This window comes from Leptopilina heterotoma, unplaced genomic scaffold (genome assembly GCF_015476425.1).
Source record: "Leptopilina heterotoma isolate Lh14 unplaced genomic scaffold, ASM1547642v1 Lhet_278, whole genome shotgun sequence".
Taxonomy (NCBI): domain Eukaryota; kingdom Metazoa; phylum Arthropoda; class Insecta; order Hymenoptera; family Figitidae; genus Leptopilina; species Leptopilina heterotoma.
Window position 1 is genome coordinate 3,902,508 of NW_025110986.1, and position 13,901 is coordinate 3,916,408.

The following is a 13,901-nucleotide window of genomic DNA, read 5'->3' on the forward strand; positions in this document are numbered from 1 at the left end:
TCAATGAAAACAAATATTTTCTACCATACACTTTTAAACAAAACTGAACTCACATTATTATTTACAATAATCACCACTGTCCTGAAAATATATCCATATTTTTTAACATTACACTCCACTTAATTTGATTATTAAATAAATAACACTTTCTTCAGCTATATTTAATTATACACAAACACTTTATAATTACACACTACATCACTTCATTCTGACACAAGAATTATATATATGCATTACTATTATTAACATATTATTAACACATCATTTCTTCTTATTTTTTACGACACTAACAGTCACATTTATTAAAGAATATAATATTCACTTTCTGAAATAATTTCTTACACAATTGTATTATAAATCCTTTTAAAATAAAAGGATTTTTCTACAACTAATACGTAGCAGGAAAATTAAGAAAAATTTTCGTATATAAAATGTGGAAGCTAAATTATATAATTCCCTCCCTGTATTTAGAATTACGTGCACAGGAAAATATTTTAGACCTTTTGACCTGGTAGCTATTTGGCTAGCAGGTTAAAAATCTTTCATTAAATTCAACTTTTTTCTTAATAATTATTTTTTATTCAAAAAAGATTCTTTCATCTACTTATTATTTAGAAGTAATTCCTTCATATGTTTTTTAAAATACTTAATTGATTCCTTTCTTGCTTCTTTATACCTCTGAGATCGCTTCGTTGGATGACCGGGCTTTTTTTTCTTCTTTTTTTTCCATTCAAATCTAAAATAAATAAAAATCTTAAATATTGTTACAAAGAAAAATTATCTCAAGTTAAAATTATTCACTGTGAAAACGATTTATTTGATTCAAACAAATTTTGTTTAAATCAAACTTAAAATATCTTTGCTATACAGTCAAACATATTTAAGTTCAATTTAAACATATTTTTTGGTTCCTTTAAAAAATTATATATTTAATTCAAATATAAGTTATAGTTGATTTAAAATTATTTAAAATCAACTTCAGGATTCACAGTGCCCCTAAAAAGTATTTTAGGGGAAATAGGGGACTGAAAATTAAAAAATAGGGGACTTTTAGGGACCATAGAAATTGGTTAAATAAAGATAAAAATATAATTTATTTATACAGGGTTGCCACAAAAATTTAACTTTATTTTTCCCTGATTTCCAAACACAACTTTCACTTTTTCCCTGACCCTAAAGAATATTCTGATTCACTCTGAAAATTATTAGATACTCAAAAAAATGTTTTATCAACGAATTTCAAAAAAAAATTTGCAACAATAATTACATTTTTTGATGAGTTCGATTAAAATTGTATTAAAAATAATTTGAAATTCTATGATGAGTTTTATTTTATTTATGAAAATAATTTAATCTTGGTAAAAAAAAGTTTATTATTTTTGAAAATAATGTAATGTTTGATTTAAATTTTATCAATACTTTTTTTAAATAATTGAAATGTTTTGAGAAATTTTATTATAAAATAGTAGATATTGAAAATTTTTAAAAATTATTGAAATTTTGCCAAGAATTTTATTAAAAGTCTTGAAAATAATTGAATTTTAAAAAAGAATTTTATTATTTTTAAAGATAATTGAAATCTTGACGTGGCACTTTCAAAAATTTTTGAGCATAATTGAATTTCTGCGAATAATTTTATTACTTTTTAAAATAATTGAATTTCTGCAATTATTTGTAACTTCTTATTAATTCAATTTTTTCCAGTACCGTAATAAAAATCCCTGACAACCCTAGAAATGTTAAAATGTTTTTAAAATAAAAAACTTGCAGAATTTCCATGGAAACTCCACGGAAATTCAATGGAATTTCCAGGGGGAACTTCCATGGGATTTTTCGACGTGGGAAGCACCATAAACTTTTAAGAATTTTTTCGAGGAATTCGATTAATATTGCATTAAAAATAATTGAAATTCTGCAATGAGTTTTATTATTTATGAAAATAATTGAATTCCTAAAATTTGTAAAAAAAATATGTAAATAATTAAATTCCTGTGAAATTTTTATTATTTTTTGAAAATAATTAAAAGTTTGTGTAGAATTTTATTAAATTTTTTTTAATAATTGAATTTTGGAAAAAAATTTTTATTATTTCTAAAACAAATTTAAATTTTGACAAGAATTTAAAAAAAAATTTAGAACATAATTGAATTTTTGTGCAGAATTTTTTCAATCATGAAGTTAGACAAAAAAATTCAAATTCAAAACTATTCAAAATTCAAATTTTTTTGTCTGTGACGTCCTGCATATTCTATGAAAAAAGTTACAGGTTAATACCTTTAAGTATTTATAATTCTGTAGAAAATGACCTTTAAAATAAGCTTAAGATCATTAAAAAGCGTTCATTATTTTAGAAGTTATTAAAATTTTTGTAAAACATTGAAAATGACATTTTTTAAAAATATCTTAATAAAAAACTGACCAAATGACTGCTGTAAGGTCTTTTTAAAATTTTATCAACTTTCAAAACAGTGGTGCCAGACGGCGGACGCAAACGGCCCCCACTCTCGCGGCAAACTTACTCCTTCCATATGTTCCATATGACCACACACACTATCATACGCCTGGCTTTTGCTATCGTCGGTGAGCCTCTTTTTCGTTTTTCTCTGATTTCGCTGATTTCTACAGAAATCCGGCGCGAAATTTGAAAATCATGCTTCTCTCAGAAGTATTGTTTCTAAGTTTATTATTAAAAACTCAATATTTACCATGCAATAAATTCATAATTTATTATTAATTACATAATTAAGTATTAAATTGTTCACATATTACTGAATATTTTTTTAGTAATTATAATGTTTTTCATTCTTAACTAATCTTTGTTGATTATTTTTAAAATTTATAATTAATTAAAACAATAAAAATATAATCTATCTAAATTTGAATAAGTTAAAAATATCTATTTTGATAGTAAAAATTCAGTCATTGCTTCAAATAGTAATATTTTACTAATGAAATAGTTAATGGTATATAATTAATTATTAGTTAAATTCACTTTTCAGGTTATGTAAAAATAACTGCTATTCTTGGTAACAAATTCAATTAATGAAACTTGCCTACACTGTAAAAAATCCTTATTGAAATTTCAATCGTACACCGATTGACATAAAATTACAACGGACCCTCGGATGAATTTTACATTTTTGATTATAAAATTCCCATTTGACATGGAAATTCAACAGAAAACTATGTGCTCAACATAACCTTAAAATTTATTTTATTCATTTTTTTTCTTGCACATTTATAATATATCTATTGATTTTTTTACATAATTGTTGGAAAGTGTTTAAGTTATAAAAATGAATACTTTTTTATAATAAAGTTAATAATATCTATGTTTAAAATAGAATAATATCTTTTTTCGAAATAAAATTTTTAAGTGAAATAAAATTAAACAAATATGTTGAACTTTCAACACTCCCGGTAAATTTCCACAGACTACCGAGTGAAATTTCATTTATGGTTGTCCATTGAAAATTCCAAGAAGAATATGAAAATTCATACGTGGTTCCGTTGTAATTTTATGTCAATCGACACTCGTATGAAAATTCAATAAATGCTTGAAAGTTACATGGACTGACCATTTAAATTTCATTAATTCTGTTATTTTCATACGTCGTTCCTATTAAAGTTTTACACATATTACATGGAATATTCAATATGGATTTCTTACAGTGTATTTTTTTGTAGTTATTTATTCACTAATAATTAGTTATTTTTGCTAATTTCTGAACCAAAAAGTCATAGCTACGATTTTACTAATAATACAGGTTATATAATTTGAAATAATAATATATTTTACAACTTAAACCAACATTTAACGAAATTAATTTGTATGTTTAGTTAATAGTTAGTAATATATATAATTGTTTATTGTATTGAAAATACATTTGAACTAATATTAAAAAAAATTATTAAAAACAAAATATTATATATTATTTTTGTTTATCAAATATAAACTGAAAATTTAGAAGTTCCTTTTTATAACTGTCTTTTAGCTTTTATTGCATTAATTTAAATTAATTAAAAAGAAAAATTAAATTTTTCCTCAATTGCTGTGTAGAAAGAATTTAAAAACGTATAGCGAAATAAAATTACGTTAATTTAAAGAACAACAAGGCACACTATTAAAAAAATTTACGTATTTTTTTATTTACATAAACTAAAAAATTACTTTTACATTAAGCATTTTATAATGTTTTTTTGTACATTTATTAAATGTTTTATTAAATTGCAATGAATAAAATATTAATTTATATTACAAAATAATATTTCAGAATTTGTTTTTTTTATACATGGAAAAAGTGTATAAAAGTTTTTTCAACATTTTTTGAGTTACCTCTTACTCAAAATTTTGGTCGGTTTTTAAGAAAGGCACATAACTTTTTTTCTTGTTAACCGATTAAGATAATTTTATTCGGAAAATACTCATAATAAAAAGTACTTTAAAAAAATTAAAATAAAAAAAAGCATTTTTTTTTCAATTCAAATTTTGAAAAAAATATAAATTCGATTTTTTAATAAGTTTGATTTGGGTTAGAAATTTCTAGAAATTAGAAATTTAAATTTAAATTTAAATTAGAAATTTCTAATTTTTTCTATATACATTCAATTGAAAATTAAAAAAAAATGTTTAAACAATGGTGTAAAGTATAGAAAGTATTCTTTACTTTATTGACAATATTAACAAAAAAAAATTTCAAATCGAAGATATATATTTTTCAAAACTTGAACTCAAAAATTTTTTTTCGGGCATCCGGGAAAAATCGCCCCTTAACTCACTCCTAAATAATTAGAGATATTTAGTTCCGATTTATCATGAAAGTTAGGGGAATTCATGATGATAAAGAATATTCTCGAAAATTGCAAGTAATTTTTTAAATAAATATTGAAAAACGAAATTACAAAAGTTGGATTTTTGGCGAAAGTTTCGGCAAAATTATTGCAAAAACGGAGAGAGCCGCGCCTCGGGTGTATTTTCAATACAATAAACAATTATATATGTTACTAACTATTAACTAAACATACAAATTTATTTCGTTAAATGTTGGTTTAAATTGTAAAATATATTATTATCTCAAATTATATAACCTGTATTATTAGTAAAATCGTAACTATGACTTTTTGGTTCAGAAATTAGCAAAAATAACTAATTATTAGTAAATAAATTAATGAAAATTCAAAATTCAATTAAATTAATTAATTAATTAAATTGAATTTGTTACCAAGAATAGCAGTTATTTTTACATAACCTGAAAAGTGAATTTAACTAATAATTAATTATATACCATTAACTATTTCATTAGTAAAATATTACTATTTGAAGCAATGACTGAATTTTTACTATCAAAATAGATATTTTTAACTTATTCAAATTTAGATAGATTATATTTTTATTGTTTTAATTAATTATAAATTTTAAAAATAATCAACAAAGATTAGTTAAGAATGAAAAACATTATAATTACTAAAAAAATATTCAGTAATATGTGAACAATTTAATACTCAATTATGTAATTAATAATAAATTATGAATTTATTGCATGGTAAATATTGAGTTTTTAATAATAAACTTAGAAACAATACTTCTGAGAGAAGCATGATTTTCAAATTTCGCGCCGGATTTCTGTAGAAATCAGCGAAATCAGAGAAAAACGAAAAAGAGGCTCACCGACGATAGCAAAAGCCAGGCGTATGATAGTGTGTGTGGTCATATGGAACATATGGAAGGAGTAAGTTTGCCGCGAGAGTGGGGGCCGTTTGCGTCCGCCGTCTGGCACCACTGTTTCAAAACATATACCGAACAAAATTTAAGTTTTTATAAATTTTATGTTAAAATTTTTTTTTATTTTCTTTAAAATGGGTGAACTTACAATTTTGTCCGTTACTGTAAAAACACTTTATCTGATAAATATCCAAAAGTCCAGTAAACTCTTAACGAATTTATAAAGATATTTTATAGGAAAAACATTAAAACTGCTTCTACTCAAACAAGTATCAAGCCTATTTTACAGGGAACAGTTACAAATAATTATATCTCATTTCGAACTAAATGTCTTTTCATTTTTCTTAATTCAAATTTGATTGAATTCACTTAAAACTTGTTACTCGGGGGTTTTTAGAGTTCACACATTACGAATCAAATTTGAAAATTTTTTCGACATATTGGATATACAATTTTTAATTTCTAAAAATTTATCTCAGATTCGAAATCAACGATCCCAAATACCCCCAAATAACACGTTTGAACAGCATGTGACTATTAGAAATTCAATGTTAACTTTTTCGATCACTTTTCTCTTTAAATATTTAATAAATGGAGCTAAATTTTTTTTTAATAACTGACTGTTGGGATCAGAAATCACGTAAAAATTATCTGCTTTTGGAAGACATCTTCATTTCTTATCTCTTTTTTTAAAACATTCTTTAAAACAACAGACGGAATAAAAAATGGTTTCCGGAAGTCATATGGTAAACACCAGATGACGTATCGCAATTCTGCAGTTCCCAATAAGTGATGAATTAAAAGTGTATTTTTAAGTGACTTATACTTAGATTTCATCGTTAGTGACTAAACAATTTACGAATACAATTTTTTTATTTCGATTGTGTTAAGATTTTCTGGCTAGAGACTTGAAAAAGTCTAAAATAATTCTCTTAATAGAATCTTAAGTAATTTTTCGAATCAGTCATTAGCCAGTTAGGAAAGAAATTCTTGTTACTATTATGATCAGATTTTCTAATCCGTATCTTGTGAGATGTACTGAACAGAAAGTGAAATTTTTTCCGTCCAGTGAAATTGTCCAGTTACTTATTCAGGACTTGCAGGTATTGATTGATAAATTTTTATAATTTTAATTGTAAATATGACCATGGTTATTCCGAAAATTTAATAATTAAAAAAAATAAATTTTTATTTGTTTTATTCGAAGATAATTAAATTTTAAAAAATTATGATGAAAAAATTCTAAGAATAAAGTAGGGTAGAGAATAGTTAGAATAGTTACGCCCATCGTTTTTTTTGACATAAAAAAAATTGTAAAATCGCTGTAGTTCGGAACAGAATCGAGTTACAGCAAAATAATGTGGGAAAATTGTAGCTAAGAAGTCAAGTTTTCAGACGGTCCTAATCATTTTTTTATTTTTTTTTTAAATACATTTTTTAGACTCAAAAATTCAAACAAGAATAGTAATGCCCCATCCTACCCTAGTTTGTAAAAATATTTTAATGTAATTTTTCGAAAACAATTAAATTTATTAAATGAGTTTTTGTATACTTTTAAAAAAACTTATTAATTTATTGAGGAATTTTAATGAAATATTTTGAACATAATCGTTCTTTCCAAAATGCTAAAAATAATTCTAAAATGTTATTATTTTTTGTATGTATTTTAATTTTCGGAAATATGTAATTCAAAATACTGAAAATATTGCATTTTAAAAAACTAGAAGCGAATTTTCATTTTTAAATTAACGTTTAAAGATTTTTCATTAAATTTTTTGATAATTCATTCAAAATTTACAATTAAAATTCTTGAAAAGTTGATTTTCAGAAATTGTAACTAAATACTTGAAAAAACTCAATTATTTTTAGTTAAATTTTATTGATTTTAAATTATACTCATCTTTTTAATAGTATATTTTTAAAGTTTAAATGGAAAAATAATTTTTTAAAGATTTATTTATAGTTATTTTTTGCACTATAAAAATCGAAATTTATATTTAATTTAATCTAAAAAAATACATATGGGTCAATCTCTAGAAATGAACAAATTCAGAATTGAAATTTCATTTTAAAAAAAGTTGAAAATTCACTTTTATTATTAGTCCTTTGGCAAAAGGGGGATCCTAATAAGCCTATAAAATACGTGGTTACAATCTTTATCAACATTATTATTAAAAATTAATGTTTTTTAATCAGAATTTTTGTTGAAAATTTCTCGCAGCTAAATGGGTTTCAAAATTGATGAAAATTAATTAAAACTCGTTACTCAGGGGTTTTAGGGGTCGCCGATTACGAATCCGATGTCAGTTTCTCAAAATCCAAAATGGTGGATCCAATATGGCAGACACTTTCTTCAAAAATTTAACGGATTTGCTTGAAACTCGTTACTCGGGGGTTTTCGGGGTCGCTGATTATGAATTTCAAGATAGTTTTTGAAAATTGAAAATGGCGGATCCAATATGGTGGACACTTTTTTCAAAAATTCTTCGGGTATGCTTGAAACTCGTTATTCGGGAGTTTTCGGGGTTGCTGATTACGAATCCGATGTCAGTTTTTGAAAATTCAAAATCCCGAAATCCCCAGAGCAAATGGCTGATCTAGTATGAATAATTAATTAATTATTCATACTAGATCAGCCATTTGCAATTTTCAAAAACAAACATCAAATTCGAATTCAGCGACCCCAAAAACCCCTGAGGAACGAATTTCTATCGAATAGCATCAATCTTCAAATTATCCGCCATATTGGATCCGCCATTTAAAATTTTTTAAAACTGATCCAAAATTCGTAATCAGCGACCCCGAAAACCCACTAATAACAAGTTTCAAGCAAATCCGATGAATTTTTCAAAAAGTGTCCGCCATGTTGGATCCGCCATTTTGAATTTTTAAAAACTAATAACAGATTCGTGATCAGCGACCCCGAAAACCACCAAGTAACAAATTTTATGCAAATCTGAGCAGTTTTTAAAAAAAATGTCGGCCATATTGGATCCGCCATTTTGAATTTTCAAAAACTGACATGAGATTCGTAATCAGCAACCCCGAAAACCCCCGAGTAACGAGTTTCAAGCAAATCCGATGAATGTTTTAAAAAATTGTCCGCCATGTTGGATCCGCCATTTTGAATTTTCAAAAATTATTATCATATTCGTAATCAGCAACTCTAAAAATCCCCGAGTAACGATTTTCAGGCGAATCCGATGATTAATAAAGTCTGTAATTTACGTGCTGTGTAATGGAAATATACCATGGGTAACGGAGGGGAGTTTTCTTCCATTATACAGCTTCAAAATGTTATGATTATAATATAAAAAAAATAAATATTATAATAAATTAATGACAGCATTTGTTTTCTTTGTTTTTAAATAAAACAATGTTTTAAAGATTATTAAAAATTATTATTATTTACGTCCTAAAAACTAAATTTACTGCGGTAACGGAGGGGAGTTTTTATTGTGTCGATGATCACTGACAAACTAAAGATTCTTTTAAAACTAATTGTTTTCATTTTGTTTCATCATTTTATGCAATAACCATAACTATACTGACACTACAAAGAGTTTTGATGTATTTATTTCTATTTTATCGTTTTTGTTTATATTTTATAATTATATTTGTGAGCGGTAACGGAGGGGAGTTTTATTTCTGCACAAAACTAATTTAATTCTAGGTAAAAATAACTAACAAATATTTTACTTTATTTTTCATGATTGAATTAGAAATAAAATAATAAGTAGATATTACCGGGCAAAAGATTTTTTTGTATTACAGAATTAATATAATACCTTTTCTATAAATGAAACTTACTTCATGAACGGTAACGGAGGGGAGTTTTTATGCTATATAAACACGTGTATCTTTAAATATTTTAAATTTTCGATTTATTTTTCATAGGATCCGATTAAATCATGATGAATGCTATTATTAGGACGTAAAGATTTTGAAAAATTATTATTATTTATTTTTAAAAATCTAATGTACGTGTCATGTGTCCCGATTGTGAGAATGACCCATATATACAATATTTGGAAAAAGTCGAAAATATCTCAATTTTCTAAATTTCCCTGACAAAAGTTTTTTTCCTGACATTTCCCTGACAATTTACTGACATTAAAATTACTTTCCCTCTACAATTTTGAACTAAACCTCATCTCTAAATCAATTAATTTAAATAATTTTCCAAAAATTCTTTTAGAATTTAATTATATTTTTAAATAATTTTTGAAAGATAATAGTTTTCAATTTTGAAAAATTTTCAAATAATTAAAATTTGGCAAAATATTTTTAAAATAATTGAATTTTTGAGAAATATAAATAAAAAAAATGATTAAATTTTTGAAGAATTTTAATGATAAACAGGACCATGAGTTCTCAAAAATTTTAATAAAAAAAGAAAGTTAAAAATCTAAAATTTAAAAAGTGAATTTTCATAAATTTTGATTTACATTGTTTGAAGATAATTGAATCTTAAAAAATTATTATGAAACAATTCTAATAATTAGTTTTTAAAAATATTTGAATGTAATTTTTCGAAAATAATTGAATTTCTTAAAAGAATTTTGGTATAATTTCAAAAAAAGAATTAATTTTTCGAGAAATTTTAATAAAATATTTTGAACATGATTGTTTTTTCCAGAATGCTAAAAATAATTCTAAAATGTTATTATTTTTTGTATGTATTTTAATTTTTGGAAATATGAAATAATATAAATAATTTAAAAAATTAGAAGCTAATTTTCACTTTTAAATTTACCTTTAAAAGATTTTTCAATCTACTTGATTGATTTGATTTTCAAAAATTGTAACAAAATGCTTGAAATAAATTAATTATTTACAATAAAATTTTCCAAAATTTCAAGTATTCAAAAAGATTTTTATTATAGATATATTTGAAAAATTTAATTATGTTGAAAAATGCTTCAAAAAGTTTTTTTGAAAGAATTGTTTATAGTTAATTTTCGCATTATATAAATCAAAATAATTTGCACTTTTTTACTGAAAATTATGGCATTTTGTTGCAATGTTTTAAAAAAAAGCCGAAAAAAGTCCCAATTTTCTTAATTTTACTGACAAACAATTGTTTTCCTAACATTTTCTTGACTTTACTGCCAAAAATTTTACTTCCTAGATTTTACTGCCAAAAAGTTTGTCTCCCTGACATTTCCCTGAATTTACTGACATGTGACAACCACTTCTTTATTTATAATAAATGAAAATATTTTTAATTAAAACATTTTGTTAAAAAATGGAGTAAAAATTATTACTTGTTTAAAATGTATAAAGATATTCATTTTATCTCATGGCAAAAACTGACGCATGTGACCACGTGTTACTTTTTATTCATTGGATAAAATGGACGCATTCTTCATAAAAGTGGAAATAATGAATAGTATTTCTCCTTGTCAAACAATAAGAAACTTTCATTACAATATATATTACCATACCTTTTTCTTCTTCTTCTTCAATCAATTGAAGTTCAGCCAACTATCAGAAAACGTGTTATTTTATTAAATTTCACTGCCGCTCCAAAAAATCCACGTGTGTCAACGAAATGGTAACTTGTAATGACGTGTTCTCTAGGCTCCTTGTTCTTTGCGCAGTGGCGCACACGTGATGTCGAGTGATGCCGAACGATGTCGAGTGATGTCGTGTGATGTCGACCGACAGCTTCGGGCGAATAATACAGGGAACCTCCTTTACAATAAATAAAAATATTTTTAATTAAAACATTTTGTTGAAAAATGGAGTAAAAATTATTCACTTGTTTAAATTGTATGGAGATAGTTTTCATTTTATCTCATGGCAAAAAATGACGCTTGTGACCACGTGTTACATTTTACTCAATGGATAAAATGGACGCTATCTTCATAAAAGTGGAAACAATGAATAGCATTTCTCCTTGTCACAAAATAAGCACTTTCTTAATAATATATTTTACTATACCTTTTTCTTCTTCTTCTTCAATCGATTGAGGTTCAGCGAACTATCAGAAAACGTGTTAAATTTTATTAAAATTCACTGCTACTCCAAAAAATCCGCGTGTGTCAACGAAGTGAAACTTGTAATGACGTGTTCTCTAGGCTCTTTGTTCTCTGCGCAGCGGCGCACACGTGATGTCGAGTGATGCCGAACGATGTCGACTGATGTCGAGTGATGCCGAACGATGTCGAGTGATGTCGAGTGATGTCGACCGACAGCACTTTCTTAATAATATATTTTACTATACCTTTTCCTTCTTCTTCAATGAATTAAAGTTCAGCCAACTATCACAACACGTTATTTTATTAAAACTCTCAAATTCACTGTTGCTCCAAAAAATCCGCGTGTGTCAACGAAGTGATAAGTTGTAAAGACGTTTTTCTCTAGACTACGTGTTCTCTGCGCACTTGCGCACACGTGATGTCGAACGATTTCGAGTGATGTCGACCGACAGTATCGTGCGCATAATATAGGGAACCCTAGTATTCTCTGCGCACTCATGATGTCTACCACCAGTATCGTACGCATAGTACAGAGAACCCTAGCAAATAATTCGACTTTCATTTTAAGTACATAGAGAAAGGTAAATTATGCGATTGAAAAATGCATAATTTTTTTAAATTATGTAAAAATATAATAATATTATGTTAATTCGTATTTTAAACCATTTGCAATATAATTTTAGAACGCATAATATTGCATAATTTTTTACTCTTCATACAATTTTATTATTTTTTCATAATTATCGAAAAATTTTGACCAAAATTGTCAGAATAGTGTTTTTCTTTAACTAAACCATGCGTAAATTTTTTTAGTTTATTTTTTTATAATGTTTTTCAAAATTAATTGAATCATAATTAAATGAGTCATTTTCATTGAAATTTTCACTCAAAAATTTTTTTTTATTAAACAATTTTTTTAGAATTCTATATCAAAAATAAATAAATATCTATATTTTTTATTTGACCAAAATTGCGGAAGTTATCCGAAAATTTATTTTTTTTCCGAAAATATTCCGGAAAAAATCCGAAAATTTTTTTTTTCCGGAAATCTTCCGGAAAATTTCCGCAAATTTATTTTTTTACGGAAATCTTCCGTAAAATTTCCGGAAATTTTTTTTTTTTTACGAAAATCATTCGGAAATCTTCCGGAAACTTTCCGGAAATTTATTTTTTTTACGGAAATCTTCCAGAAAATTTCCGGAAATTTATTTTTTTTCCAGAAGATTTCCGGATGATTTACGTACAAAAAAAATAAATTTCCGGAAATTTTCCGAAAGATTTCCGGATGATTTCCGTAAAAAAAATAAATTTCCGAAAAATTTACTTTTTTAAGGAAATCTTCCGGAAATTTATTTTTTTTTCCTGAAATCTTCCGGAAAATTTATTTTTTTACGGAAATCTTTCGTAAAATTTCCGGAAATTTATTTTTTTTACGGAAATCTTCCGGAAAACTTCCGGAAATTTATTTTTTTTACGGAAATCATTCCGAAATCTTCTGGAAACTTTCCGTAAGTTTATTTTTTTACGTAAATCTTCCGGAAAATTTCCGGAAATTTTTTTTTTGTACGGAAATCTTCGGAAAATTTCCGGAAATTTATTTTTTTTACGGTAATCATCTGGAAATTAATTTTTTTTTATGGAAATCTTCCAGAAAATTTCCGGAAATTTATTTTTTTTTCGGAAGATTTCTGGATGATTTACGTAGGGGAGTATAGTCGAGGTTGGACCACTGTCTAGGTAGGCCATTCGCGTTTTTTTGTCAAGTTCACTAGCGCCACCTACGCGCATACTTGTCGAAGCTTGTCTTAGTGAAACCTAACTTTTTGTTGAATTACATTTTCGAAGAATCAAAAATTGTGTTCTCTGTGACAATGGTACAAAAAAAGCTCAAAAAAAGTTTTGTGCATAATGTAAAAAACCATTAATAAAAGATAAAAAAACAAATTGAATCGTCAAGGCAAATATGCAGAAAATTTGTGGGACTTATGGTTGAAAGAAAAACAAAGCAAAAAATCGAATCCCGAAACGTATTTCATTATGGTTACAACAATTCGGTAATGTTACTTACTGTCAAGGTCGGCCACTATGTGTTTAAAATGCGCAAAGATGAGGACGAGCTACTTCATTTGCAAAAACTGCAATTCTGTATAACTCATAATATAATTCATCATCTTATTAATATTTTTATTTAATTT

The 13,901-nt window shown here is 25.5% G+C and overlaps 1 long non-coding RNA gene across 1 annotated transcript; it reads right to left on the reverse strand.

Moving 5' to 3' along the window:
- Positions 1-623: 623 nt before the first annotated feature.
- LOC122504084 lies at positions 624-11,778 on the reverse strand. Its single transcript, XR_006301803.1, has 3 exons — positions 11,669-11,778; positions 11,170-11,419; positions 624-736 (listed from the first exon to the last, which is right to left on the reverse strand). It is a non-coding gene; the product is annotated as an uncharacterized LOC122504084 (long non-coding RNA).
- Positions 11,779-13,901: the final 2,123 nt, after the last annotated feature.